Source organism: Bos indicus, chromosome 1 (genome assembly GCF_029378745.1).
Source record: "Bos indicus isolate NIAB-ARS_2022 breed Sahiwal x Tharparkar chromosome 1, NIAB-ARS_B.indTharparkar_mat_pri_1.0, whole genome shotgun sequence".
In the NCBI taxonomy this organism is placed as follows: Eukaryota; Metazoa; Chordata; class Mammalia; order Artiodactyla; family Bovidae; genus Bos; species Bos indicus.
Window position 1 is genome coordinate 155,429,916 of NC_091760.1, and position 27,037 is coordinate 155,456,952.

Below are 27,037 nucleotides of genomic sequence, written 5' to 3' on the forward strand. Positions count from 1 at the left end.
TGAGTACCGCGGTGATCGAAACATCGAAGAAGAAGAGGGACTAATTAGGAGAGTAAAGAGACAAAGGCTCCCTCTCGCATATGGAGTCGATCTTTAATTACTTTAAATAGGTTAAAGATTCATTACAAATTATGATTTTTTTTCTCCCTGGACATCCTCTGATGGCAATACGTGTTTTTTTTTTCCTTCCCCTCTAAGACGGACACAATCAGAACAGTCTCAGTGGCACACACATTGCATCTTCCAATCCTGGGCAGACTCCCCTCCTCCAAACAGGGCGTCACAGCAGCAGCCCCTTGTCATCCCTTCGGTTCTTCTTGTAGTCAGGGGCACACTGCCTAACACTCGGGTGTGGGGACCTCTGCTCTCAGCAGGGAGGGCAGGAGAGCCGCAGGGGGAGATGTCCTGGCACCAAAAATGGCTGGTCTCTGGGGGACAAGATATTGGGGAACAAAGGCTTGTGTGATCCCAGAGCAACTGTAGTCTCTTCCCTTCCTGGCTCTGCTTGAATTCCTTTACACTTGACTCTGGGCTTCAAAGGTTTCATTTTCAGGGCTTTTGTCAATTCAACAGAAGTGTTTTCAACAATGGAAGGCAGATTTTTCTGCTCAAATGAGAGCATCGTAATGTCCAATAAAAAACACGTTTTTGTGAATGTGAACTTCATGCCATCAGAGCTGTCCTTTCATTGTGTCTCTGCTGTTTTTTTCTGTCTGGAGGAAAGCATAGATAAGAGGGACCATTACACTGAAATTACATATTTTGATTGATAAAAAAGGAGTAATGTAATTTAGGACTCCATGATTCAGATGAAGTTGACCAAATGCCCTTTTTAGAAGACAAGACAGCATTTCCACTCATTCAGACACTTTCACATTTTGCCACAATATGTCCTTGGATGTTTATCATGGCAAAATTTTCCCTTAAGTTAGGCACAGGAATAGAACCAAGGAGGCAGGAGTCACATACTGGGGTAATTCTGGGCCACACTTGAAGCAAGAACTCTGAGACGTATATTATGGTCACTCCCTATTTGAACGTCCTGTCCAGACCAGGCATATGTATGTCATATGATGACGACAAGCTAGACGCACCTTCCATAATTTTATATTCTCTGTCTTCCAAATGGAGTAAAAATAATTATATCATATTTTGACATAGTCTGGTTAGAATAGTCAGAATATTACACCAGGTTTTTCCATACCAAAATTAATTATTGTGCATGGATTTTTCTTCAAACTTTAAGTCATATCAAAGGAGACTAAATGACTCAGAGTTTGGATCCATCTAAGAGAAGTGCTGCAGCTCATGGGGTCGCAAAGAGTCGGACACAACTGAATGACCAAACGGAAGAGAAGGAATCAGAAAGTACTTGATTTGTTTAATCACTGTTTAAATGAATGGTCAAAATGTTTATGTTGAGGCAATTTCTTCAAAGAAGCTCTTCAATGGAACCCAGTGTGTATGAGACAGATAAGGCTGGTGGCTTCTCCTCTGCATCGCTCCTCACTTCTGCGTGCCCCACCCCTGCAAACCCGGATGACACAGAACCCGCAACGGGACAGAGCTGCAGACACCAGGGTCTCGAGAGCGTCCACACCCGACTCAGCATCTCGCACAAAAGGTGCCCGGTAAACGCTTGTGAAAGGACACAGAACCCAGTGCTTACGGAAACACGAGTCTAAGATGTTTCAGGAAATGTTCAGAGTCCATGTTTTTAAAAGTAGTCCATACAAAAGTCATTCAAGTATAAAGGCTTTGGGATGCTTACTGTGGAAGGCCAAAGGTAAAATAACTGTAACGGTTGTGACCTGCGTCAAGGCAAATGTGGCTTGGGATGACAGGGATCATGGTAGGGTACCTGATAAAGGTGGTATCTTCCCATGCAAAGCCGTGCAGGTGTGTGCATGTATGTGCATGTTCGTGTGTGTGTGTGTGTTCGCGCACGCGTGTGTGATTCCTTGGTCAACGCTTATGGTAGAGTTGTGAACTGGCAGATTAAAGGGAAAAAAATCTAGCTCAAAAACTCTGGCTCGGAGAGTGTTTTAAAAATAATTTTAAATTTGCTGCCAGGAATTTAAAAATCGTAAGATTTCACATATAACTCCAGATTTCTGGTTTCTTTTGAAAAAAAAAAGGAGATGCTCTAGTAACACAGCGAGCCTACCTTCCTCTTGCCCAGTGGGTCTCAAAGCCCGGTTCGGAGCCAGCAGCGTCAGCGCCAGGTGCGGACGCTTCGACACTCCCGGGCCGCACCCCCACACTGTGCGTTCCAACAGGCCCCTCGACGCGGACTCCCGCGACCTTTGGGAATCACTGCTCTTGACTGTAACCGGGTGGGTCTGGGTGGTGAATGCGCTCAGCACTCGCGCTTCCCTCTCGTTCGTGCAGTTCTCTGGCCCTTCGGAGCCTTTCATGGTTTTACTCCTTAGGACATGGCACCCCACTCCAGTGCTCTTGCCTGGAAGATCCCAGGGACGGAGGAGCCTCGTAGGCTACAGCCCGTGAGCGCAAAGAGCCGGACACGCCTGAGCGACTTCACCTTCCCTTTCCCTTTTCACTCTTTATGCACAGATAAGATAGCTTAGTATGAACACATGAGGTTTTCAAAATTTCAGTTATGAATCTGAGGCCCTGAAGTTCTGAGGTCATGCAAAGACTTTTAGGAACCCAGCACAACCCCACAGCATCTCAGATCTGATCTCCCATCTCCTTCGAGCTGCTGCTCCTGAGGCAGTCTGAGAAAACTCAATTAGTGCAAAGAGACAGGGCCTGTTAAAGTGGTGGGAGACAAAGAGCCTTGGTCAGGGTGCCTAATGCCCACAAGAAAAATGGTCAGATACAGCTTTATTTAATTATAATGCGGGTGGGAAGAACTCACAAGGAATCTTTCTGTGTTTAGGTGTGTGTTTTGTAATGAACTTTTCAGAATGTCGGTGTGGTTTCTGCCAGTTTGTCAGATAGCCATCAATTACTCAGTCTCACTCTAAATATAAACAAGCCACCAATTCATTATCAGCAGACATCTCCGCAAGCTGACTCTCTCTGTGTGGGTCAGCGTCTGAAGGAATTGCCAAGCATGAGCCCCACACGGAGGTGCCCTCGAGTCAGCCTTCTGTTTCCTCCCCTGTTAGATGCACGTGGGTTGGACTCTTAGATCTACCTAAAGGTTCTTTTACTTTTATTAAATTCCTTTTAGCACTTTCAGATCCTAGTGATAAAGTTTAGCTTCCTGTAATAATTAAACATTTGTGAAATAATATTAATTAGTGCTCCCCAAACAACCACGTCTTCTTTATTTCCCAGCCCCCGGGCAGATCGGTGATGGCTAATTCCTACCAATGGAATGTAAATAAAAGTGTCGAGTCACTTCTGGTCCCAAGGACTTATGAGAAGGCACACGTTCTTTGGGCTTGCACCTTTCCTGCTTTGGCAGTTTTAGAGAACACGCGTTGGTGGTGACGGGCCAGCAGAGGGGAAGCAGCTTGGGTCCTTGATTTGCCATCTGAAAGACCACTGTGCAAAACTCCCTGACCTACTTCTGACTCTGGCATGAGTGAGAATTAAGCCTTTGTTGTGCTACACTTTGCTCTGGGTTGTTTTGCTACAAATAGTCTGTCCTCCTGACTAACGCAGACCGGCATAACTGAGAAGCTGGCTGGGCTGAGGAATGTGCTAGGGCTTTGGTGGAAGCCATAGAGAAGAAGCCACAGCTTGGAGTTTTCATGTATATAGAGCTGGCTCTTGAAGGGAGTGGTCGAGAGGGAGGCTTGCTCTAGACTGGAGCCAGCATCCAAGAAGATTTGATCTCATGAGCAAGACACATATGCAGGATTCTGTGGACAATGGTCAGATTGTACAAGAGAAATCATAGGGATTCAGGGTAATTTTGTGGTTTGGAGCAGGGCTCCAGCTGGTCTCTGAGAAGGCAAGACAAGGAGCCAAGCCCTTGGAGCCTGCAGGCAGGATTAGAGGACAGGGTCCCAAGGAGGACTGAGGCTTATTTCAGAGTTCATGACCCAGAATAAAAAGTTGGGGTGGGGGAAGTTATACTCAGTAACGAGAGAAGATTCTCAGTTTGAGATTTGGGTGACCAGTCAGATGGAAGTCCCATTCCCTAAGATAGGGGACATGGGATGAGCATTTAGGTTTGTTTCACCAAGTTTTGAATATATGTGGTAGTGGTTGGTGGTTTAGTTGCTAAGTCGTGTCTAACTCTTGTGACTCCATGTACTGTAGCATACCAGGTTCCTCTTTTCTTGAGGTTTCCCAGGCAAGAATACTGGAGTAGGTTGCCATTTCCTTCTCTAGGAGATCTTCCTGACACAGGATGGAATTCGGGTCTCCTGCATTGCAGGCAGATTCTTTACCAACTGAGCCACCAGGGAAGCCCTTTGAATATATATGTGTATCTAATATCAGTAGTGGTGCCCACAGGTAGCTTGGAGTGGCTCATCTGTTCAGTTCAGTTGCTCAGTTGTGTCCAACTCTTTGCCACCCCATGGACTGCAGCATTTAAGGCTTCCCTGTCCTTCACCAACTCCTGGAGATTACTAAAATTCATGTCCATTGAGTCAGTGATGCCATCCAACCATCTCATCCTCTGTCATCCCCTTCTCCTGCCTTCAGTCTTTCCCAGCATCAGCGTCTTTTCCAGCATCAGGGTCTTTTCCAATGAGTCAGTTCTTCACATTAGGTGGCCAAAATATTGAGCTTCAGCTTCAGCATCGGTCCTTCCAATGAATATTCAGGACTTATTTCCTTTAGGATTGGCTGGCTTTATCTCCTTGCAGTCCAAGGGACTCTCAAGAGTCTTCTCCAACACCACAGTTCAAAAGCATCAGTACTCCAGTGCTCAACCTTCTTTATGGTCCAACTCTCACATCCATGCATGACTACTGGAGAAACCATAGCTTTGACTAGATGGACTTTTGTTGTCAAAGTAATGTCTCTGCTTTTAAAAATGCTATCTAGGTTTGTCATAGCTTTCTTGCAAAGAGCAAGTGTCTTTTAATTTCATGGCTGCAGTCACCATCTTCAGTGATTTTGGAGCACAGGAAAATAAAGTCTGTCACTGTTTCCATTGTTTCCCCATCTATTTGCCACGAAGTGATGGGACTGGATGCCATGATCTGTTTTTTCAATGTTGAGTTTTAAGCCAACTTTTTCATTCTCCTCTTTCACTTTCATCAAGAGGTTCTTTAGTTTCTCTTCACTTTCTGCCATAAGGGTGGTGTCATCTGCATACCTGAGGTTATTGATATTTCTCCTGGCAATCTTGATTCCAGCTTGTGCTTCATCCAGCCCAGCATTTCTCATGATGTACTCTGCATATGTTAAATAAGCAGGGTGACAATATACAGCCTTAACATACTTCTTTCCCAATTTTGAACCAGTCTGTTTTTCCATGTCTGGTTCTAACTGTTGTTTATTGACCTGCATACAGATTTCTCAGAAGGCAGGTAAGGTGGTCTGGTATTCCTGTCTTTTGAAGAATTTTCTATAGTTTTTTGTGATACACACAGTCAAAGGCTTTGGCATAGCCAATGAAGCAGAAATAGATATTTTTCTGGAATTATCTTGCTTTTTCTATGATCCAGTGGATGTTGGCAATTTGATCTCTGGTTCCTCTGCCTTTTCTAAATCCAGCTTGAACATCTGGAATTTTACAGTTTATGCATTGTTGAAGCCTTGCTTGGAGAATTTTGAGCATTACTTTGCTAGCGTGTGAGATGAGTGCAATTGTGTGGTAGTTTGAGCATTCTTTGGCATTACCTTTCTTTGGGATTAGATTGAAAACTGACCTTTTCCAGTCCTGTGGCCACTGCTGAGTTTTCCAAATTTGCTGGCTTATTGAGTGCAGCACTTGCACAGCATCATCTTTCAGGATTTGAAATAGCTCAGCTGGAATTCCATCACCTCCACTAGCTTTGTTCATAGTGGTGATCCTTCCTAAGGCCCACTGGACTTCTCACTCCAGGATGTCTGGCTCTAGGTGAGTGATCACACCTTTATGATTATCTGGGTCATGAAGATCTTTTTTGTGTGCTCATCTGTGTATTCTTGCCACCTCTTCTTAATATCTTTTGCTTCTGTTAGGTCCATACCATTTCTGTCCTTTATCGAGCCCATCTTTGCATGAAATGTTCCCTTGGTGTCTCTAATTTTCTTAAAGCGATCTCTAGTCTTTCCCATTCTATTGTTTTCCTTTATTTTCCTCAATATTCCTGTTTTCCTCAACATTCCCCTTTGTATTGATTGCTTAGGAAGGCTTTCTTATCTCTCTTTGCTATTCTTGATAGACAGAGTGCTTGAAGAACTGTGGATGGAGGCTTGTAATACTGTACGTGAGGCAGAGTGGCGCATAGCCTTCTCCTGGTTTTCATTAGCTTTCTGTTTGGCTACCCCACCTATACACACAATTGTAGTAAAAAAAAAAATCTAGGCAGTGCAAAGACAGTTTTTATACAATCCAGTCCTTCCCTTCCCCCTGAGTGCTGTTTCTGAACCTTTCCTACAGAGAAATGTGGGGCCCTCCACTGCCAAGTCAAGATGTCCAATAAGCAGTTGTGTACGGGTCTGGATGTCAGGAGGAAGACTGGGGGTGGAAGTAACAACTTTGCCGTCGTCAACAGAACAATGAAAATGTAGCTCCTGGAAAAGAAAGGAATTGTTCCCTCCCCCCGAGATGTATATCCAGTGAGAAGATGTATATCCAATGAGCAGCACAAACGTCTGAGAGCCAGGTTGAGAAAGAAGGTGATTCAAGGAAAAGAGTTGAGCATGGTGATAATCAGGGTAGGAGAGAGTTTCGTGGAGGAAAGGTCATCAGTATAGGGAAAGTAAGAACAAAGAGGTTGGTTTGGGGTTTTCCTACCCAGGGGTCCTTGTCAGAATTGGTACCCACCAGTACAGAAGGCAGATTGAGGGAGCAATGAGAGAGGAGAAAACGGAGGTCATGCGTGGAGATGTCTCCCAGGAGGCTGGCCCTCAGGGGACGGCTGTCCACACACAGAGGGGAATTGGAGTCAGGCCCAGTGCCCGGAACAGCCACACGGCCCCTCCTAACGCACAAGTCAGACCGTGCTGCTCCTCTCGGGGACCCCGCCAGGCCCCTCACTCCTCAGTGTCAAAGCCAAGTCCTCCGAGCAGTTAGCAGGGCCTACGTGGTCTGCTTCCACCAGCTCCAGGCCCCTCACCCGTTCCCTGCTAACCCGTCCAGCCTCATGGACCCTCCTGGTAGTGGGCCAGTCCAGCCCTGGCCTCAGCCCTAGCTGTGCACACGCTCCCATCGTCCACCCCTGATAGTCTCGCCTCCAGGGTTTTCTCAGTGACAAGAATCCTGACTGATCTTTGAAAGGGGCCACTTGCTCAACCTCTGCACTCATGCTTCTTTTTTTTTTTTTTTTTTTAAGTAGATTTACAATGTGTTAATTTTGGATGTATAGCAAAGTGATATATATATATATATATATTTTTTTCTTTTTCAGATTCTTTTCCCTTGGGAGGTTATGATAAGATATGGAATATAGACCCCTGAGCTATACAGTAGGTCTTTGTTTATCTATTTGATATATAATAGTGTATATCTGTTCTGGAGAAGGAAATGGCACCCACTCCAGTACCCTTGCCTGGAAAATCCCATGGACAGAGGAGCCTGGTGGGCTGCAGTCCATGGAGTCGCAAAGAGTTGGACACGACTGAGTGACTTCACTTTCACTTTTCACTTTCATGCACTGGAGCAGGAAATGGCAACCCACTCCAGTGTTCTTGCCTGGAGAATCCCAGGAATGGGGGAGCCTGGTGGGCTGCCGTCTATGGGGTTGCACGGAATCAAACACGACTGAAGCAACTTAGCAGCAGCAGTGTGTATCTGATAATCTCAAATTCCCAGTTTATCCCTCCTCCTCCATTTCGCCTTTGATAACCATAAGTCTATTCTCTCTGTGAGTCTGTTTCTGTTTTGTAAGTTCATTTGTATCATTATTTTAGATATGATGTATAAGTGATATCATATGATATTTGTCTTCGAATTACTTCACTCATTTGAAAAGACCCTGATGTTGGGAAAGATTGAAGGCTGGAGGAGAAGGGGACGACAGAGGATAAGATGGTTTGATGGCATCACCGACTCAATGGACATGAGTTTGGGTAAGCTCCAGGAGTTGGTGAAGGACAGGGAGGCCTGGCGTGCTGCAGTTCATGGGGTCACAAAGAGGTGGACATGACTGAGCGATGGAACTGATACTGATACCACACTTACTATGACAATCTCTAGATCCATCCATGTTGCTGTAAATGGCATTATTTCACTGTATTTTATGGATGGGTAATATTCCATTGTGTATATATACCACATCTTCTTTATCTGTTCATCTGTTGAGGGGCATTTAGGTTGGTTCCACATATTGTCTATTGTACACAGTACTGCTCTGAACATAGGAATGCATGTATCTTTTTGAATTAGAATTTTTGTCTTTTCCAGATATATGCCCAGGAGTGGGATTGCCAGAGTGTATGGTAATCCTGCTTCCTTCTTATTCTGCCTGACCTTCTCTTTTTCCAACGCATTTCTTGTTGAATGCATTGTGTTCATTGTTCATGGTCTGTCTTCTCTTGCTAGGATATAATCTCTTTCAAAGCAGGGATCCCTGACCCTTTGATTCCACTGACGTATCCCATTCACATCCACTCACACGTCTCTGGAACAGTGCCTGGCACGGAGAAGGCCTGCCCTGAATGGTGTTGACGAAATGGAGGCGGTTTTTAAAAGCCGAGAGCCTCTGTCCCATATTTGTGACACAGTGTGGAGGGGACGTTTGATGGAAGCAGGTGGCCGTGGGGAGGGAAGCCTGCAGGGGAAGAGAATCAGTGATGTCCAGGGCTACTGTGGAGCCCCTGAGCATCAGCACTTTGGGGCAGCGTCTTAGGTCAGCGTGACCTTCATTGATTAGGACACGTTGTCACTGAGGTTACAGGTCCAGTTCCAGTTGGGCCCACTGAACGCTGTTTCCTCCTGACCCTGCTCTGCAGGGTCATCTCACGAGGCATGGAGCTGATCACAAGATGAACATGTCGGGCTGGGTCCTTGCTCATTCGAGAGCCTTTCGAAGAAAAGGGCGGCAGGCAGCCTCGTTTCAGAGGAAAGACATTTTCTCTGCTTTTTCTTGTCTCAGACTTTTCACTTCAGTCTCCTCCCACGAGGTGCCCTGGAGCACAGAAGAGGCGAAGAGGAGGGCTAGCTAAGGGGGGATGCTTCTCCACCGGCTGCCTCTTCCAGGCTGAGTGACAGGAGGCATGCCCCTGGTCGTCCACAAAGCGGGACACAGACTCCTTCCTGGGGAACCCCCAACCCCACCACGTGCTCTGCTGACACAGGCGGGTGTGGAGCGACCCCTGGGCTCCACCAATGACACGCAATGACAGCATGGCCAGAGCACCCCATCCTTCCCCAAACCCGCAAACAGACTCGGATGTTGAAGCCACCACTCGCCACCCCAGCGACACTTACCGCCACCCCCCCACTCAGAGCCATCGACAGGCTGCCTGCTAGGTTGGTTGATGCGCCTTTTATTTAGCGTTCTGTTAATTTGCTAAACACTGTTTTGGTCTGTGTGACTGGAGGATGTAAAAATGCAGTAGGTGGTTTATAGGAGACGAGTTGCAAGAGAATGCCCAGCGTTCTGAGCGGCGTGTGCATAATACCTACCCTCTGAAGGGCTGGATTTTCCCTCGGGCGATGGGGAGCAAGCTCAGAGAGGTGCCCCCCACGCGCCCCCCCTCCCCATCCTCTTTATGACTCTCTTTGACCTGCTCCTCCCCTCCGAGCTGTGTGGTGGGCGTACAACTGTTGCAAGTAGGTGGCACAGCTGTTTGCTTTGACTGCCTCTGTACCTCGGGGATCCCAGCCACGCAGTCATCATTGCAGGATGAAAATGGCATTTATGCTTTAATAAACTCACCCTATTTCTTTGTTAGAGGGAAAAAAAGGGGGGCATCCCACCCACCACGTTGCCAGCTACATGTCACAGCTCAGAGCACACCACAGTGGCTAATGTTTTCCAAATTCTCCCTTGCATTGGAAATGGAAACCATTAGAAAAATATTGGGATGGTGTGAAGATTTCCCAAACACCTGCCTCCCACCTCTTATGCACAATATGCCCAGTTTTTGCAATGCATGTAGCATTTTTTTTTTTTTTTGCCGTTTGGTGCATTTTCATTTACAAGCACATGTATATTTTATAAGTGTATGTGTACATACTTCTTGGTGATTTACTTGTAAATTTCCTAAGTGGGGAAGCCACACAAAGGTCGCCAAGCTGTGGATGGAATTAAATAGCATTTCCTAATAGGAAATAATAAAGCAAGCGTCAGAAACATATAGGCTAGGGGAGAAAATGCATTTTCAACCTGAAAGTTATTGAGTGTTTATAATCAACGAGCTGATCCTATGGAGGAGGGGGTCAGTCCTCCTCTTCCCCATCAAATAAATCACTGCAGGCTCACAAAGTCACTGCTCTGAGAGGCCAAATCTTTCAGCTTTTGCTCCTTTTTGTCCTGTAAAAACAATGCATATCCCTGCTGGCACACCTGTTTCTCTCTGCTCCTTGCCTGGTAGTATCTAGCAAAACATATTTCATGGGTTACCTCTGAGGGCACATTTTGCTGATTTGACTTGAAGTATCTATAACTATGATGGAATTCTTGGCCTGACTCGGAAATCAGCTGCCTTTCAATCCCCCACCTGGAGGACCCGCTAAATCAAGGAGAATGGCAACATCAACTTGCTTTTCTTGTCATTATATTATTTTTATTAACTAGCCTGTTATTATTTTAACATTGCAAAGCTGCAAATAACTCAATCTGGGATAATGAAATCCATAGTGTGAAGGAAGTTTGGAATCAACAGGATCCTTAGATCTTACATCTGTAGGTAATGCAGAGGGATTATTGGAAACTCATCTTAATGATTGTAATGCACCATGTGTATTTAATACTTTTGTCTTTGATTTTAAGATGTTTGAAAACAATGACTATAACATTTTGGATGTTTCATATTTTTTGCTCAAAGCTTATGTTTTGTTATATAAGCACAAAATATTTCATTTGTTCATTTATTAAGTATTTTTATTGAATTCCTAGTATAGTCTAGGTACTATTCTGTGTGCTGAGGATAACAGAGCAAATGAGGATCATACGCTGTCATGGAGCTTATACTATTGAAGGTACATCAGACCGTAAATGAATAAATTAATAAATGAGGTAACTTCATGTTGTTCTGGGCTGTGATAAATATTGGACAGAGTTATACAATGGTGGCTGAGGGGTTTGATACCCCAGATTGAGTGGTCAAGGAACCCGTCTCTGAGGAGGTGATATTAGGTTTGAGACCGGTATGGAGGTTCCTTAATGAACTAAAAGTAGAATTACCATATGATCCAGGAATCCCACTCCTTGGCATATATCCAAGAAAACTCTAGTTTGAAAAGATACATGTTCCTCCAATGTTCCTTGCAACACTATTTCCCATAGCCAAGACAAGGAAACAAACTAAATTTGATCAACAGATGAAGGGATAATGAAGATGTGGCATGTATACATAATGAAATATTACTCAGCCATAAAACCAATGAAATAATGCCATTTGCAGCAACACGGATAGATCTAGAGATTATCATACTAAGTGACAAAGAAAGACAAATATATGATATGGCTTATAGTTCAGTTCAGCCGCTCAGTCTTGTCCAATTTCCTGACACCCCATGGACTGCACCATGCTAGGCTTCCCTGTCCATCACCAACTCCTGGAGCTTATTCAGATTGATGCCTATCGAGTTGGTGATGCCATCCAACCATCTCATCCTCTGTCGTCCCCTTCTCCTCCCGCCTTCAATCTTTCCCAGCATCAGGGTCTTTTCTAATGAGTCAGTTCTTCGCATCAAGTGGCCAAAGTATTGGAGCTTAAGCTTCAGCATCAGTCCTTCCAATGAATATTCAGGACTGATTTCCTTTAGGATGGACTGGTTGGATCTCCTTGCAGTCCAAGGAGCTCTCAAGAGTCTTCTCCAACACCACTGTTCAAAAGCATCAATTCTTTGGTGCTCAGCTTTCTTTATCATCCAACTCTCACATCCATACATGACTACTGGAAAAACCATATCCTTGACTAGATGGACTTTTGTTGGCAAAGTAATGTCTCTGCTTTTTAATATGCTGTCTAGGTTGGTCATAGCTTTTCTTCCAAGGAGCAAGCATCTTTTAATTTAATGGGTGTAGTCACCATCTTCAGTGATTTTGGAGCCCAGGAAAATATTAAGTCTCTCACTGTTTCTGCTGTTTCACCATCTATTTGCCATGAAGTGATGGGACTGGATGCCATGATCTTAGTTTTTTGAATGTTGAATTTTAAGCCAGCTTTCTCACTCTCCTCTTTCACTTTTGTCAAGAGGCTCTTTAGTTCTTCACTTTTTGCCATAAGTGTGGTGTTATCTGCATATCTGAGGTTATTGATATTTCTCCAGGCAATCTTGATTCCAGCTTGTGCTTCATCCAGCCCAGCGTTTCTCATGATGTACTCTGCATAGAAGTTAAATAAGCAGGGTGACAATATACAGCATTGATGTACTCCTTTGCCGATTTGGAAGCAGTCTGTTGTTTCATGTTCAGTTCTAACTGTTGCTTCTTGACTTGCCTACAGATTTCTCAGGAGGTTATATGCTTATATGTATATGCCATATATACTTATATGTAGACTGAAAAAAATGCAGATGAACTTACTTACAAAACAGGAATAGACCCACAAACACAGAAAACGAACTCATGATTATCGAAGGGGAAAGTGGGGAGGAACAAATCAGGAATCTGAGAGTAACACATACACACTACTGTTATAAAGTAAATAACAAAGACCTACTGCATAGCACAGGGAACTTCACTGAATATCTTGTGATAAACCATATGGAAAAGAATCTGAAAAGTGCGTAGGTATATATGGATGACTAAGTCGCTGTGATGCACGCCTGAAACTAACCAGGCATTTTAAACCAAGTCTACTTCAATAAAAAAAATAAAATAAAGAAGGAGCAGCAGGTGAATAAAGATTTGGGAAAAGAATTTTGCAGGTACAGTGCTACTGTGACAGCCTACGGCAAGTCTGAGAAGAGCCAGACTGAATGGGGGGAGAAGGACATGAGACAGCAGAGGACATCATAGACTGAGTGGCTTCCGAATGCCAGAAATTCATTCCCACAGTTCTGGAGGCTGGGCGGTCTAAGAGCAAGTCACCAGCAGGTTTGGTGTCCGGTGAGGACACACTTCCTGGGTCATGGATGGCCGTCTTCTCAGTGGGACAGAAGGGGTGGGGGAGTTCTGGGGTCACTTGTATGCGGGCACTAATTTCATTCATGGAAGCTCCAACTTCATAGCCTAATTACCTCCCAAAGCCCTCACTTTCTAATGCCATCACACTGGGGGTAAGGTTTCAACATATGGATTTGGGAGGACATTCAAACACTCATTCTAGAGCAGTCAGGGAAATAGTTCGAGTTATATTTTAAATGTAACCGGAAGCCATGGGCAGGGGAAAGTAGGGTGTAGACAGCTGCATGATGATGCAGATCCCCTGCTTCTGGAAGGCTGTGGCTCAGGAGGGCCCACTCTCTGAGTCCATAGGGACTAAGTGTGGGCAGGAGAGCTTCCTTAAAGGAAATCCACAATGTGATGAACAGAAGGGTGGAGGATGGGCAGCAGGCAGCCAGGGTCACACTAGACTATGCAGTCTGGTTACACTGCTAGAGTCTGCTCTCAACACACATTCTGCAGGCTTTTATACATGGGCAAAAATAGTAAAAAAAAAAAAATCAGAATATCCCTATCTATCTGTGTATCTAAGTATCTATATATCTATCTATATATCTATATATCTAAGTATCTATATATCATTTCTATACGTAAGGGGCCAGAAAGGGGATGCCCCAGAGGGCATTATTTTCTAGAATTTTGGGAGAATGTGAGGAGAAGGCAATCCAAGCAAGGATCTATTTACACCCAACTTTTAGAGACTTTGTCAGTAAAAATGAAATTATGTTTCAATTACCCACTTAAGTTGGGCTTCACCCAAAGTGGAGGTGGTGGCTGTTGCTGTTTAGTTGCTGAGTCATGTTCAATTCTTTGTGACCCCATGGATTGCACACCAGGCTGCCCTGTCCTTTGCTATCTGCTGAAGTTTACTCAAACTCATGCCCATTGAGTTGGTGATGCCATCCAACCATCTCATCCTCTGTCTTCCCCTTCTCCTCCTGCCCTCAGTCTTTCCCAGCATCAGGGTCTTTTCAAATGAGTCAGCTCTTCGCATCAGGTGGCCAAAGTATTAGAGCTTCAGTTTCAGCATCTGTCCTTCCAATGAATATTCAGGATTGATTTCCTTTAGGATTGACTAGTTGGATCTTGCAGAAGAGAAGACTCCTCTCAAGAGTCTTCTCCAGCATCACAATTCAAAAGCATCAATTCCTCAGCACTCAGCCTTCTTTATGGTCCAACTCTCACATCCATACATGACTACTGGAAAAACCAGGGAAGCAAATGGTGTATTAATGAGGGGGTTTCCATTGCAGATAACTGGGGATACTGTGCAGAACCTGTTTTGTAACTGTGTCTCCAAGAGGAAGATGGCTGGGGTATTTATCCACCAACCTCCATTCCTCTTTGTTTGAGGGTCTTTTCTGGAGTAGTAGCACACAGGTTTTTCCAGTCTGCTCATCACTACAGGGTCCAGAGAGCACTTCCAAGTAGAAGAAGCAGGAAGCTGTGACATTTTTGGGTACTGCTGTTACTGAGTCTAAGCTCACAGTGCTTACCTCATGACAGACCAGTAATTAAGAGGTAAGTAGTTGGGGCAAGGAATAATGACTTTGTTTGGAAAGTCAGCAAACTGAGTAGCTGGTGAGCTCATTTCCTGAAGAACCACCTTGCCTGAGTTAGAATTTAGGCTCCTCTTATACTGAAAGGGGAGGGAGTAAAGTCAAGCACTTTCTGGTTCCCATCAGCTTCCAGACAACGTGCATGCTAAGTTGCTTCAGTTGGTCTGACTCTTTGCAACCTTAAGTTGGTCACTTCAGTTGGTCTGACTCTGTAGCCCGCCAGGTTCCTCTGTCCATGGGATTCTCCAGGCAAGAACACTGGAGTGGGTTGCCATGCCCCCCTCCAGGGGATCTTCCCAACCCAGGGATTGAACCTGAGTCTTCTGTCTCCTGCATTGGCAGACGGGGTCTTTACCACTAGTGCCACTTGGGAGCCCCCGGCCTCCGGAGGGGATGTGCTAATTTCTTCCTTCCTGCAGTCATTCACAGGTGGGCCTGGTCAGGATGTTTCTTGTGGTATAAACAAAGGTATTTTAGCTTAATGCTCACTGCCTGGGGGGCAGGGGTCCCAGAGATGGGCTGTTGTGCCTATTTTAAGCTTACAGGTGACATCCCTTTAGTGACTAATCTATAATAGCATACACAGTGTTCTTTGCTGTTACACTGGTGGTGACATCAGAGGTGGGCTCCAGGATATGGACCGGACACCTATATGGAAACTTAAGGGAACCTCAGGTATAAATGGTGCTGGTGATACCCTGCTGTTTAATTTCCCATTCATGACCCAGGGGGACTCCCGCTCGTTTAGACACACTCACCACAGACCCTGTGATGGTCCTTCATCTGGGGTGGCTTTTCAAACCTGCAGCAGTTCTCATAGTTACTGTATCTGTAGTTGCAGGGTCTCTGCCCTTGAGGATCCCCTTCCCTTGGGGGTCCCTCTCTGATACCCGCCTTCCTATGCCCTCCCATGTCTAAAGATGGTGGTCATTTGTTCAGACTGAAACTTTGCATTGGGAGCTGGCTTCCCGGGACAGCTGGGAATTCCCGAGGGCAGGAGAGTGGAGGGGATGCTTTCATGCACTGCTGATGGCCCCTCCGGACCCAGGCACCCACCCCCGTGCTGCTGAGAGCTCTCCGCTAAGAGCTTGTCCTGGGGTTGCCATCATCAGAGGGCGCGCCCTCCCAGCAGGTTACACTTCCTCCCGGGCCAGCCTACAGCCAGTGACTGGCTGATGCAGGGTGTAAAGGCAGGGCCCCGTGCCGCGATTCAGGGAGAGCCCGGGAGAGCCGGCCCGGCTCTGGGGCTCGCTGATGAGCAGGCTGAGGTGTTTGCCGCAGGCGCGTTCAAGTCTGACCGCTCCCTCTTCCGGGTCCTGGCCCCCCGAAGCACACCCCAGTGCGTCCGCTGTGCCTAAACCTGTGTCAGAGTCTGTTTCCTGAGGAATCTGACTTCAGGGCCTGACGAGGGACAAGTGTTGACGTCTGTTTATTTGGTCCTCATCTCCTTCTCCAGTAACATCCGACAGAGTCTAAACGGGGCCCCATTGAGATTCCTGGAAACTGGAAGGTCCTTGAGCGTCTCGGCTGTTTGGAGAGGTCCGAGAGTGAGCGCTTTCACTGCAGAGCCCTTGACATCATCCCTGTCGTGGAGAAGAGCCCTCTGGATACCCACGGAGTCGTAGCAAACAGATGGCACCCCGTGGCTCCTGGAGCCAGCCAAGTTCAGAATGGTCTGTCAAGTGGTGAAATGTTTTCCCTGAGATTTTTATGACTGTAGAGTGTGTGACGAGGCCAACATATATCAAGAAATGTAGACAAGGAAGGACAGCCTCCAAAAGGGGGAAGGAAATAAGAAGCCTTTAAGTGGTGGATTTAATATTCTTGGAAACAGAAATGAATGATTTAAAGCTTATTTGTTTATGTTTGTTTACCGTTCAGTGCCTGGTGTTCCTAGGATAGAATTTGCTTCACAATTTTAGGATTCTATTTTACATACCAAATACCACCTTACACCTTCTGTATTGAGTACATTTCATCCAGAGACCATAAGGCCATCCATCTACAGAGGCATACTCTCAAATTCATGCTTGTCTACACTGCAAAGCTAATATTATACACAGGGAGGGAAAGGCATGAAGACACTGACCTTAATAAATTCTTTGTTATTGAAATAATTTGTTGGAGGAAGCTAAACTCAGTGCAAGAATTTCTATAAGCTTTCAGAGTCTGCTTGCCCAAATGACTGAGCAGACCACGATACGAGTTTTCATTTTTTCTCTCACTTCCTACCAAACTCAACCTTGGGATGGTGGACATTGAAAATCCAGCAGCAGAAATTACACCCTAGGTTAAGTATTTAAATTTTTTATCTGCAAAGCATAGATGACTGATTTAACTATCAAATTATGATGTTAAGAAAACTTATGGGAAAATGATTTTCCCAGTGTTCTAAAAATATAGTACTGTAGGTTGATAATAGCATAATAAGTTTAAAAGGGCATCTGTGCAGGCATAGACACCAAATTTTAGACTCCTGTGATCTGACACAAGCTGTGTAAGAGAACGTTTTATTATATTCAACCTCAAGACCCAAGATCAGGAGCTAGGTTTTATAATAACTTCAGCTCATCTCAAATTCTTTTACTTTATGAAGTTTTGCAATGAGGTGACCATTTTATGAATCTAGTGGATTCTTTCTATCTCAAATATTGAATTTGGTGAAAAGAGGCTTTGGACATCAAGAATTCAATATCACATTAACAAGGATGCTCACTGAAATGTGGCATATAATATTGAAATATGAGGCCAACTTAAACGTCTATCAAAAGGGGAGTGGTTTATAACTTATGGTGTATGTTGGCAATGCATATTTTTGAATAAATGATGTAAATATACATCTATTGGTTGTGGAAACATGGCCATATCATATTACTGGCTGATGAAAGCAGCTTATAAAGTAGCATAAATAGTATAGTTAATTTATATGTAATTGTGTATAGTAACTAAGTAAGTAAGTGTTAGGTGCTCAGTCGTGCCTGACTGTTTGCGACCCCATGGACTGCAGCCCACCAGGCTCCTCTGTCCATGAGATTTTCCAGGCAAGGATACTGGAGCGGGTCGCCATTTCCTTCTCCACGGGATCTTCCCAACCCAGGGATCGAACCTGGGTCTCCTGCACTGCAGGCAGATTCTTTACCAACTGATCAATAGATAATAAGAAGCACAAAAATAGTATATATATTTTTACATAATAATGAGGGGTTCAGCAAGTGCTAGTTGTGATTATGTCTACTTAAACAGTAGAATTTCAAATGACATTTATTCTTTGTAATTTTTAAAAATAAATATACATTCATTTTACAAAAAGTTATAACTATATAGCATTCAGCAATCCATATGATCCAGCAATCCCATTCCTGGGCATATATCCAAAAAGGATGAAAATCCAAAAAGATAAGCATCCCAATTTTCATGGAAGGATTATTAACAATAGCCAAGGGGAGGGATAAAATCAGGAGTGTGAGGTGAACATACACACATTCTCTGTATAAGATAGATAGTCAGTAAGGACCTTCTGTATAGCACAAGGAACTCTACCCAATACACTGTGATAACCCACATGAGAAAATAATCTAAAAAAGAATGAATATATGTATAACTGAGTCACTTTGCTATATGCCTGAAACTAACCCAACATTGTAAATCAACTGTACTCCAATAAAATTAAAATATGTAAAAAAGCAACAGCCAAGACATGGAAGCCACCTAAATGTCTATCTACAGATGAATGGATAAAGGAGATGGTGTACATATTATATAATATACACTTAATATATACAATGTACATAATATATAAAATGGAATACTACTCAGCCATAAAAAGAATGAAGTTCTTCCTTTTTGCAATATGTGGATGGTCCTTAGAGAGTATTATGCTTAGTGAGTTTGAGTCACTCTACAATTTTACTTCTGAGTGGAGAAATAGAAAAGTATGAAATAATTTACCTTAGGGTTGTTACGCAGATTGGGGATTGGTTCTGCTTTTAAGTGTTGCAGCTTTAACACAGATCACAGCAGCGTCAACATCAGTATCAAACATTCGCTGAGCACATGCTATGCGCTAAAGCCTGTTCAAGATATTTATGTCTAATTTTTATCTAAGTGATGCTTGTACATAGCATAATAAATTGATGAATGGGGAAAAGAAAAGAAAAACTGTATTGTTATTATTATAGTACAAGGTTGATAATGAAATACTATTTTCCTGTTCCAATTTCTTCAACTTTGAATGCCCCATCCCCAGAGATAATCACTTTTAACTATTTTAGTTGTTTATTCTGCTATTTACCTCCATATTTTAAAATAACAAGCTTATATTACTATATCTCTAATTTTTCACTTTAAATGTTATTTACTGACTTCCTGCCTTGGAAGATGAGGATTTGGCTTTACAATGGCATCTTTCCCAATTCCCCCTCCTTTAATTATAGTTATTTCAAAGCTTTTGAAAAACTCAATTTCAGCATTTGCTTTATTATGACCTTGTAAATATTACAGATGACACTTTTATGTCTTGTTTGGTTTTTCTCAGAGTTAATAATTGCATCATTTTTTTTAAGTTAGCTTGTTACATAACTATCACTAATTCTTCACACTCTAAAAAGCATAACACGCCTCCAGTTCAATCAAACATGTTAGGTACTGGTTACTCTTATTTTTAATCACTGCAGATGGTGATTGCAGCCATGAAATTAAAAGACGCTTACTCCTTGGAAGGAAAGTTATGACCAACCTAGATAGCATATTCAAAAGCAGAGACATTACTTTGCTGACAAATGTCCGTCTAGTCAAGGCTATGGTTTTTCCAGTGGTCATGTACAGATGTGAGAGTTGGACTGTGAAAAAAGCTGAGCGCTGAAGAATTGATGCTTTTGAACTGTGGTGTTGGAGAAGACTCTTGAGAGTCTCTTGGACTGCAAGGAGATCCAACTAGTCCATCCTAAAGGAGATCAGTCCTGGGTGTTCATTGGAAGGACTGATGTTGAAGCTGAAACTCCAGTACTTCGGTCACCTGATGCGAAGAGCTGACTCATTAGAAAAGACCCTGATGCTGGGACAGATCGAGGGCAGGAGGAGAAGGGGACGACAGAGGATGAGATGGTTGGATGGCATCACAGACTCACAGACATGAGTTTGAGTGAACTCCAGGAGTTGGTGATGGACAGGGAGGCCTGGCGTGCTGCAGTCCATGGGGTCGCAAAGAGTCGGACGCGACTGAGTGACTGGACCGAGGAGACTGGCACCCTTGACCCTCCTTTTTGTGCATGGGCAAGTCACTGCACAGCTATACTGGAGACCTCGCTTCACCACCACCTTTGGAATTGCTCCTTTCTTCCTTTCCATGTTTTCTTTGTTTTGGTTTCACTTGCATGTTTTCTTGGGTGTTACACTAATGTTCTTCCTGAGAAAGAGTGCATAGGAGTAAAGTTTTTGAGACCTTGTATATCTTAAACTGTCTTCATTCTATCTCACCCTTGACTGGTGGTTTGGCTGGGTATAGAATTCTAACGTGAACCTCATTTTCTCTTGAGGTTTTGACGTCATTGCTTTATTGTCTTCTGGCTTTCAATGGTGCCATTAAAAAAAAAATCTGATGTCATTATTTTTGTCAATCCCTTGAATAGGATCATTTTATTTCCCTTTAGAAACTTATTAGGGCCTCTTTATGCATACTATCTTGAAATTTCAGTGTGGTTTGACTTCTGAGTTCATTTGGCCTGCTATATCAAGATATTTGTATCCTGGGTAGTTTATAAACAGCAGAAATATATCTCTGACAGTTCTGGAAGTTAAGTCCATGATCCCGGCTCTAGCAGATTCTGTGTCTGGTGAGAGCCCACTTCCTGAGTCATAAACAGCTGCCTTCTCCCTGTGTTCTCACAGGTGTGGAAGGCTGAGGAAGCTCTCTGGGGTCTTGTTCATTATGGCACTGATCCCATTCATGAGGGCTCCACCTTCATGACCTAACCAACTCTCAAAGGCCCTACATCCACATCCAGTGGGGAAATAGATCTCAACACGTGAACTGTATGAGGACAGTAACAGCCCATGCATTTGTGTGCACTCAGTCACTTCAGTCCTGTCTGACTCTGCAACCCCACGGGCTGTACCCGCCAGGCTCCTCTGTTCACAGGTTCCCCAGGCAAGAACACTGGATCCACGGCCTTCTCCAGGGGGTTTCCCAGCTCAGGGAATGAACCCGAGTCTCCTGCATTGCAGGAGAATTCTCTACTGCTGAGCCACTGGGGAAGCCCAATAGTCCATAGCATTTACAAATAATTTTTAAAAATTTATTGTGCAGGATACTCCATAGTCCCTTTCAATTTGGAAATTCAAATCCTGATATTCTGAAAAATTTCTCCAATAGTTTCTCTCTTTTTTTTTGTTAATATGTTTATTATTTTAGATAAAATCTGAAACATGAGCAAGTTAAGTATCAGCTAAGGAAATAACAGTAAGAACTATCATCATCAGTGAGGTCAGAAACACGCTTTAGAACACCTTCATGCTGAACATATAGTGATACCAAATTACAAGAGTAAAAAATATTCAAATTCTTGCCACAGAGTCCAGTGGTTTTCTTTAAAAATTTCTTCCTATCTCTCTTCTCTGGTCTCATTTTCTGAAAAGATTGGATGCTGAACTTCCTGAGTTTCTTATATCTTTTTTCCTATTTTTGACCTCTTTACATATCTTTCTCCATTCTAAAATATTGTCTCAACTATATATTTCAGCCTTTTCAGTATTTTTTCAGTTTCTGCCATTATATTTTTAATTCCCAAATATTCTTCTGTGGACTCTGGAAGCACATTACCTGTATTCATAACCAGGCTCTGCTCCGTGATCTTGGTCAAGTTATTTAACCTCTCTGTATCTGTTTCCTCATCTGTAAAATAAGGATAACAGAACCTAACTCACAGGGTTGTTATGATGATTAAATGGTTTAATATTTGTGGAGCACTTAGTGTATTGCCTGGCATATATTGAGTGCTTTGCACATATCAAGATAAATACAATAAATAAATAAATAGCATTCTGTCATTTCATGGATTTATTTTTTTTTAAACATTCTGGCCTTTAATTTATTTTTTGGAAGCTTTATGGCCTTCTGCGTTGTTGGTGTTTCTTCTATTTGTTTTTGTCTTTGTCCTTCATATTAGAAGAACTTCTCAAGTGTCTGGTGATTCTTGGATACAGATTCATATTTAAGATGAAACTATATGAAGCCAGTTAGAAGCTGTGCATGTGTGTATTTGTTTCCTACTGCTGGCCGAACACACTACCAAAAATGCAAGGCGTAAAACAACACAAAGATACTACCTTAACAATCCTGCAGGTACAAGTCCAACAGGGTCTCACTGGACTAAAGCCATGGCATTGGCAGGGCTGCCCTCTTTCGTGGAAGCTCTAGCGGAGAATCTGTTTCTTTGGCTTTTCCAGTTTCTAGAGGTTGCCTTCGTCCCCTGGGTCCCCTTTAAAGATGGTTCTCCATCTTTAAACCCAGCAATCGCAGGTTAAGCTTTTCACAACGCACACCAGCTTTCCCAGTCACCTCTCCCTCTGACTTCCCTCTGCCTCTATCCTTTAAGGATCCTTGTGGTGACACTGGAAGTCCCCGGCGGCTCAGATGGCAAAGCGTCTGCCTACAATGCAGGAGACCTGGGTTCGATCCTTGGGTTGGGAAGATCCCCTGGAGAAGGACATGGCAGCCCACTCCAGTATTCTTTCCTGGAAAATCCCGTGGACGGAGGAGCCTGGTTGGCTACTGTCCATGGGGTTGCAAAGAGTTGAACACGACTGAGTGACTTCACTTTCACTTTTCACTTTCATGCACTGGAGCAGGAAATGGCAACTTCACTATCTATCATTGGGCCAACAGATAATCCAGAACGATTTATTTTAGGGGTGGTGAATTAGGAACTTTATTCCGTCTGTCACTTTACTCCCTCTTGGTCATGTAAACTGACACATGAGGTTCTGAGGACTGAGCCGTGGGCGTCTTTGAAGACGCGTCATCCTGCCCACCGCCCCGTGTGTGAGTATCACCAGCTTCCGGGCTCCACTGAGCAGCGCTCTTGCGCTTTCACGTGGTGGCCCCGACTGTCTTATCTATAGGTCTCTTCTCTAGGATGAGTCAGCTTACCCGGAGAGGATTAACCGAAGCTCTGCCAGTGGGTGGGTCGCGGCACCACACCGGCTGTCTGCATCCTGAAGCTTGATGGAGGAGCCCCACCATTTGGCCGGTAGACTTTATCCTCAACTCCAGTCTCCAAAGCCAGGACTCTCCTGCTTTCTCTGTTTTCCAGGTGATCCCAGGCCAGAGCCACTTAGGGGGATGAAACGCCAGTCTCTCTCTGAGATCAGAGAGGGACCGTCAGTTGTCGGGAGTACAGGAGGAATGCTGGAGACCTGATTCCTCCCTATGAAAACATTTTTTTCTCTCTTTTTTAAAACTTACTTTGGCTATAACTTCAGCCATATTGTGAAAATTGCATTCAGCAGAAGAGTTTCCTTATACTCTTCACCCAGATTTCCCAGAATCACCCAGAATGGTTAACAGTTGCGTTATCATTCTCGCCCTCACTCGAAATGGCTGACAGCCGCCTCATCACCCTCGCCCTCACTAGAAATGGCTGACAGCTGCCTCATCGCCCTCGCCCTCACTAGAAATGGCTGACAGCCGCCTCATCACCCTCGCCCTCACTAGAAATGGCTGACAGCTGCCTCATCGCCCTCACCCTCACTAGAAATGGCTGACAGCCGCCTCATCATCCTCGCCCTCACTAGAAATGGCTGACAGCTGCCTCATCGCCCTTGCCCTCACTAGAAAAGCGAGGTGGATCCTGTTTCCTTGACATATGAATTAGTTTCCTATTGCTGTGTTACCGCAAACTTGATGGTTTAAACAACACAAGTTTATTATCTCATAGTTATGAAGGTTGGAGTTTTCAAGTTGGCTTTCTTGGGCTAAAATGAAGGTCTTGCGGGGCAGTCTTCCCACTGGGAGCACTAGAGAAGAATCCACTTCCTTGCCTCATTCAGCTTCTAGATGTTGCTGCATCCTGTGACTGGTGCTGCCTTTCTCCACCTTCTCAGCCAGAAGACTAGCATCTCCATGTCTCTGTCTGACTCCAAACCCTATTTCCCCTCCTCTTCCACTTTCAAGGATGTTTGAGGTAGCATTGGGCCCACCCGAATAATCCAGGATAAACTTCTAAAAGTCACATGAGTAGCAGTCTTAATTCCATCTGCAACCTTAATGCCCTTGTCACCTGTGATAACATATACAGAAGCTTGAAGATTAGAATATAGGCATCTTTGGGGGCCCATGTATCTGTCCTTCTTGAAGCAAGTCAATATTTTTAGAACAACAATATATTCTAGGCTCATTTTGTACTTCCCCTGCCCCTGCCTTGGAATTATCCATCTGTTACCTCATTTAAGACTTCCCTGGTGGCTCAGACAGTAAAGCATCTGCCTACAATGAGGGAGACCTGGGTTCAATCCCTGGGTTGGGAAGATCTCCTGGAGAAGGAAATGGCAACCCACTCCAGTATTCTTGCCTGGAGAATCCCATGGACAGAGGAGCCTGGTGGGCTACAGTCCATGGGGCTGCAAAGAGTCAGACACGACTGAGTGACTTCACTTTCTTTCACTTTACCTCATTTAATCTTTATAACAACAAGGATGATAGATGCTAGTATTCCTCTTGTTGGATAATGAAGTACTCTGAAATGTGGAGAGGTTAATCACATAGCCCATGGTCACATAGCTGAAAAGAGGCTATGATCAAGACAGGATCTGGGATCTAAGTGTATCCAAGTCTGTGCACTCAACCACTAGATGGCTTGGTGTAGGATGGAAAGCTTCCCTTCCAAAGGCAAAACCCACTTCAAGCTATTGGTCTAGGGAAATAGAATCTACATGCACTGTCAAATAGTATATATATTTTCTAGTATATATCTGAGTTTGGGATTTTCAACTACGAATGGTAATTCACACATTCACATGGGTAAGTGAAGCACACATAATGAGTGCTTAACAATTATTTCTTGACTGATTGAACCATGAATTGCGTAATAATATTCTTGTATTGTCCTTGAGTAAGTGGAAATATATGCGCTGAGTTGCTTTAGATAAGTCGTTTTATCACAATTCAAACATATGTATTTATACAATGCTATTTAAATAACTGGGCTTTGGGGCTTCCCTGATGGTTCAAGTGACATGGAATCTGCCTGCTAATGCAGGAGATGCAGGTTCAATCCCTGATTCAGGACGATCCCCCATGTCCTGGAGCCACTAAGTCCATCTTGCCACAACTGTTGAGCCTGTGATCTAGAGCCCAGAGCCATAGCTACCGAGCCTGTGTGCCGTAGCCACAGAAGCCAGCACACGTAAAGCCTGTGCCCTGCAACAAGGGAAGGCATCACGATGAGAAGCCTGTGCATTGAAACTGGGAAGTAGCCTCTGCTCGCCACAACTGGAGAAACGCACATGTGGTAACAAAGACCCCGCACAGTCAAAAATAAATAAATCTTAAAAAAAACTGAGCTTTTAGAACTGACTTATGTTCAAAACGTTAGCTTTAAGCAACTTGTTTGTTCACATCGTTGACCTGAAGTTAGTGATTAATTGAAAAACTGACTTGGATAATATTTCCTCCACAACTTAATTAATGATGTTGATTTTGGCAGAACATTTATGTGTGTGTGTGTGCATGCAAAGATATTTGTATGAATTAACAATATGGGCCAGACTTGATCGAGCCCAGTATAATAGGAAACTATTGGGATATTAACCACTCACCCCAACTGGTTTTTATAATAGAAATAAGCCTTTACCAAAAAGCTTCTCCAACAGGCCTTGTAACTATAATGGCATGAGCAGGTGCTGCCACAATAAAGAAGCCAGGCTCCCCATGAACCAATATTAAATTAAAAAAATCAATCAATCTGTGGTCTCCTTTCTGGCCCAGCATCATTTCTTCCAATAATGGCAAACTCAGGGCTTATCAGTGCATCGCTAACAGGTTAGAGACCTTTATATTATTATCATTATTATTACTGCAATAGATTGAGAAGCTGGACCTTTTCCTTTCACAACTGCCACTTTGAAATTGACATGCAAATGTTGATGGGACTCATGGCCTGAGGGCAATGAGTAGAATTGTAATCTCCCTACAGCGACATTTGGGGTTCAGAATCATAGGCAGCTCTTTGGCCCTAAAAGCTGCCAGGAAGTGGCAGGATTTTGCAGGGTGGGCTGGTAACTCCTTTAGGAGAGCCAAGAAAGCTGTCCATTCTTGAAAGACCCGATGTTGTCCAGACTCGGGGTGTGGTCGCTGTGTGGTTCGGGTCACCGAGGAGCGTCTTTAACCCCCCTGCTTTTTCCTGGCCTCCTCTTTCTTCTGGGCTGTGATCCACCCTTGGCTGCCCAGCGCACGCAAGCTGCTCTCTCCGTCTCTGTGCCCTTTCGGTTTCTGTCTCTATCTACCCTGAGACCCGCACACCCTTCCTCACACTCCTCCCCACAGAGTTCATAAGGGCCGGTGAGCACTCTTCTCTGGCTGTGGGCTGCAATGCCTGGCAATCCATCTGGTTATGTGAGGACTGCCCCTGAAGAATAGTTTGGGAGCCTGCTGCAGAATTTCTGCCATCATGTAGGAAGACATGCTATCCTTAGGATCGCCATGATTCCACTCAGTGTTGGGGGAGGGTCACAGATGTTTGCTGTCTGGGTTCTGAAGTTCTTACAGAAGAGCTGCCTATGATTCTGAACCCCAAATGTCGCTGTAGGCAGATTACAATTCTACTCTGTCAGGATTTAGGCACTATATGTGAGGTCTATCTAGAGCTGCTGCTGCTGCTGCTGCTAAGTCACTTCAGTCGTGTCTGACTCTGTGCGACCCCATAGACGGCAGCCCACCAGGCTTCCCCGTCCATGGGATTCTCCTAGCAAGAACACTGGAGTAGGTCTATCTAGAGCAGTGGTTCCCTAACTTTCCAGTGTATAGAGATCAGCTGGGGGTATTTTAAAGTGCCAATTTGGAATCAGTAGGCCTCATGGGAACCCATACTTATAACAAGCTTCAATGTGACTGAGGCCACTGGC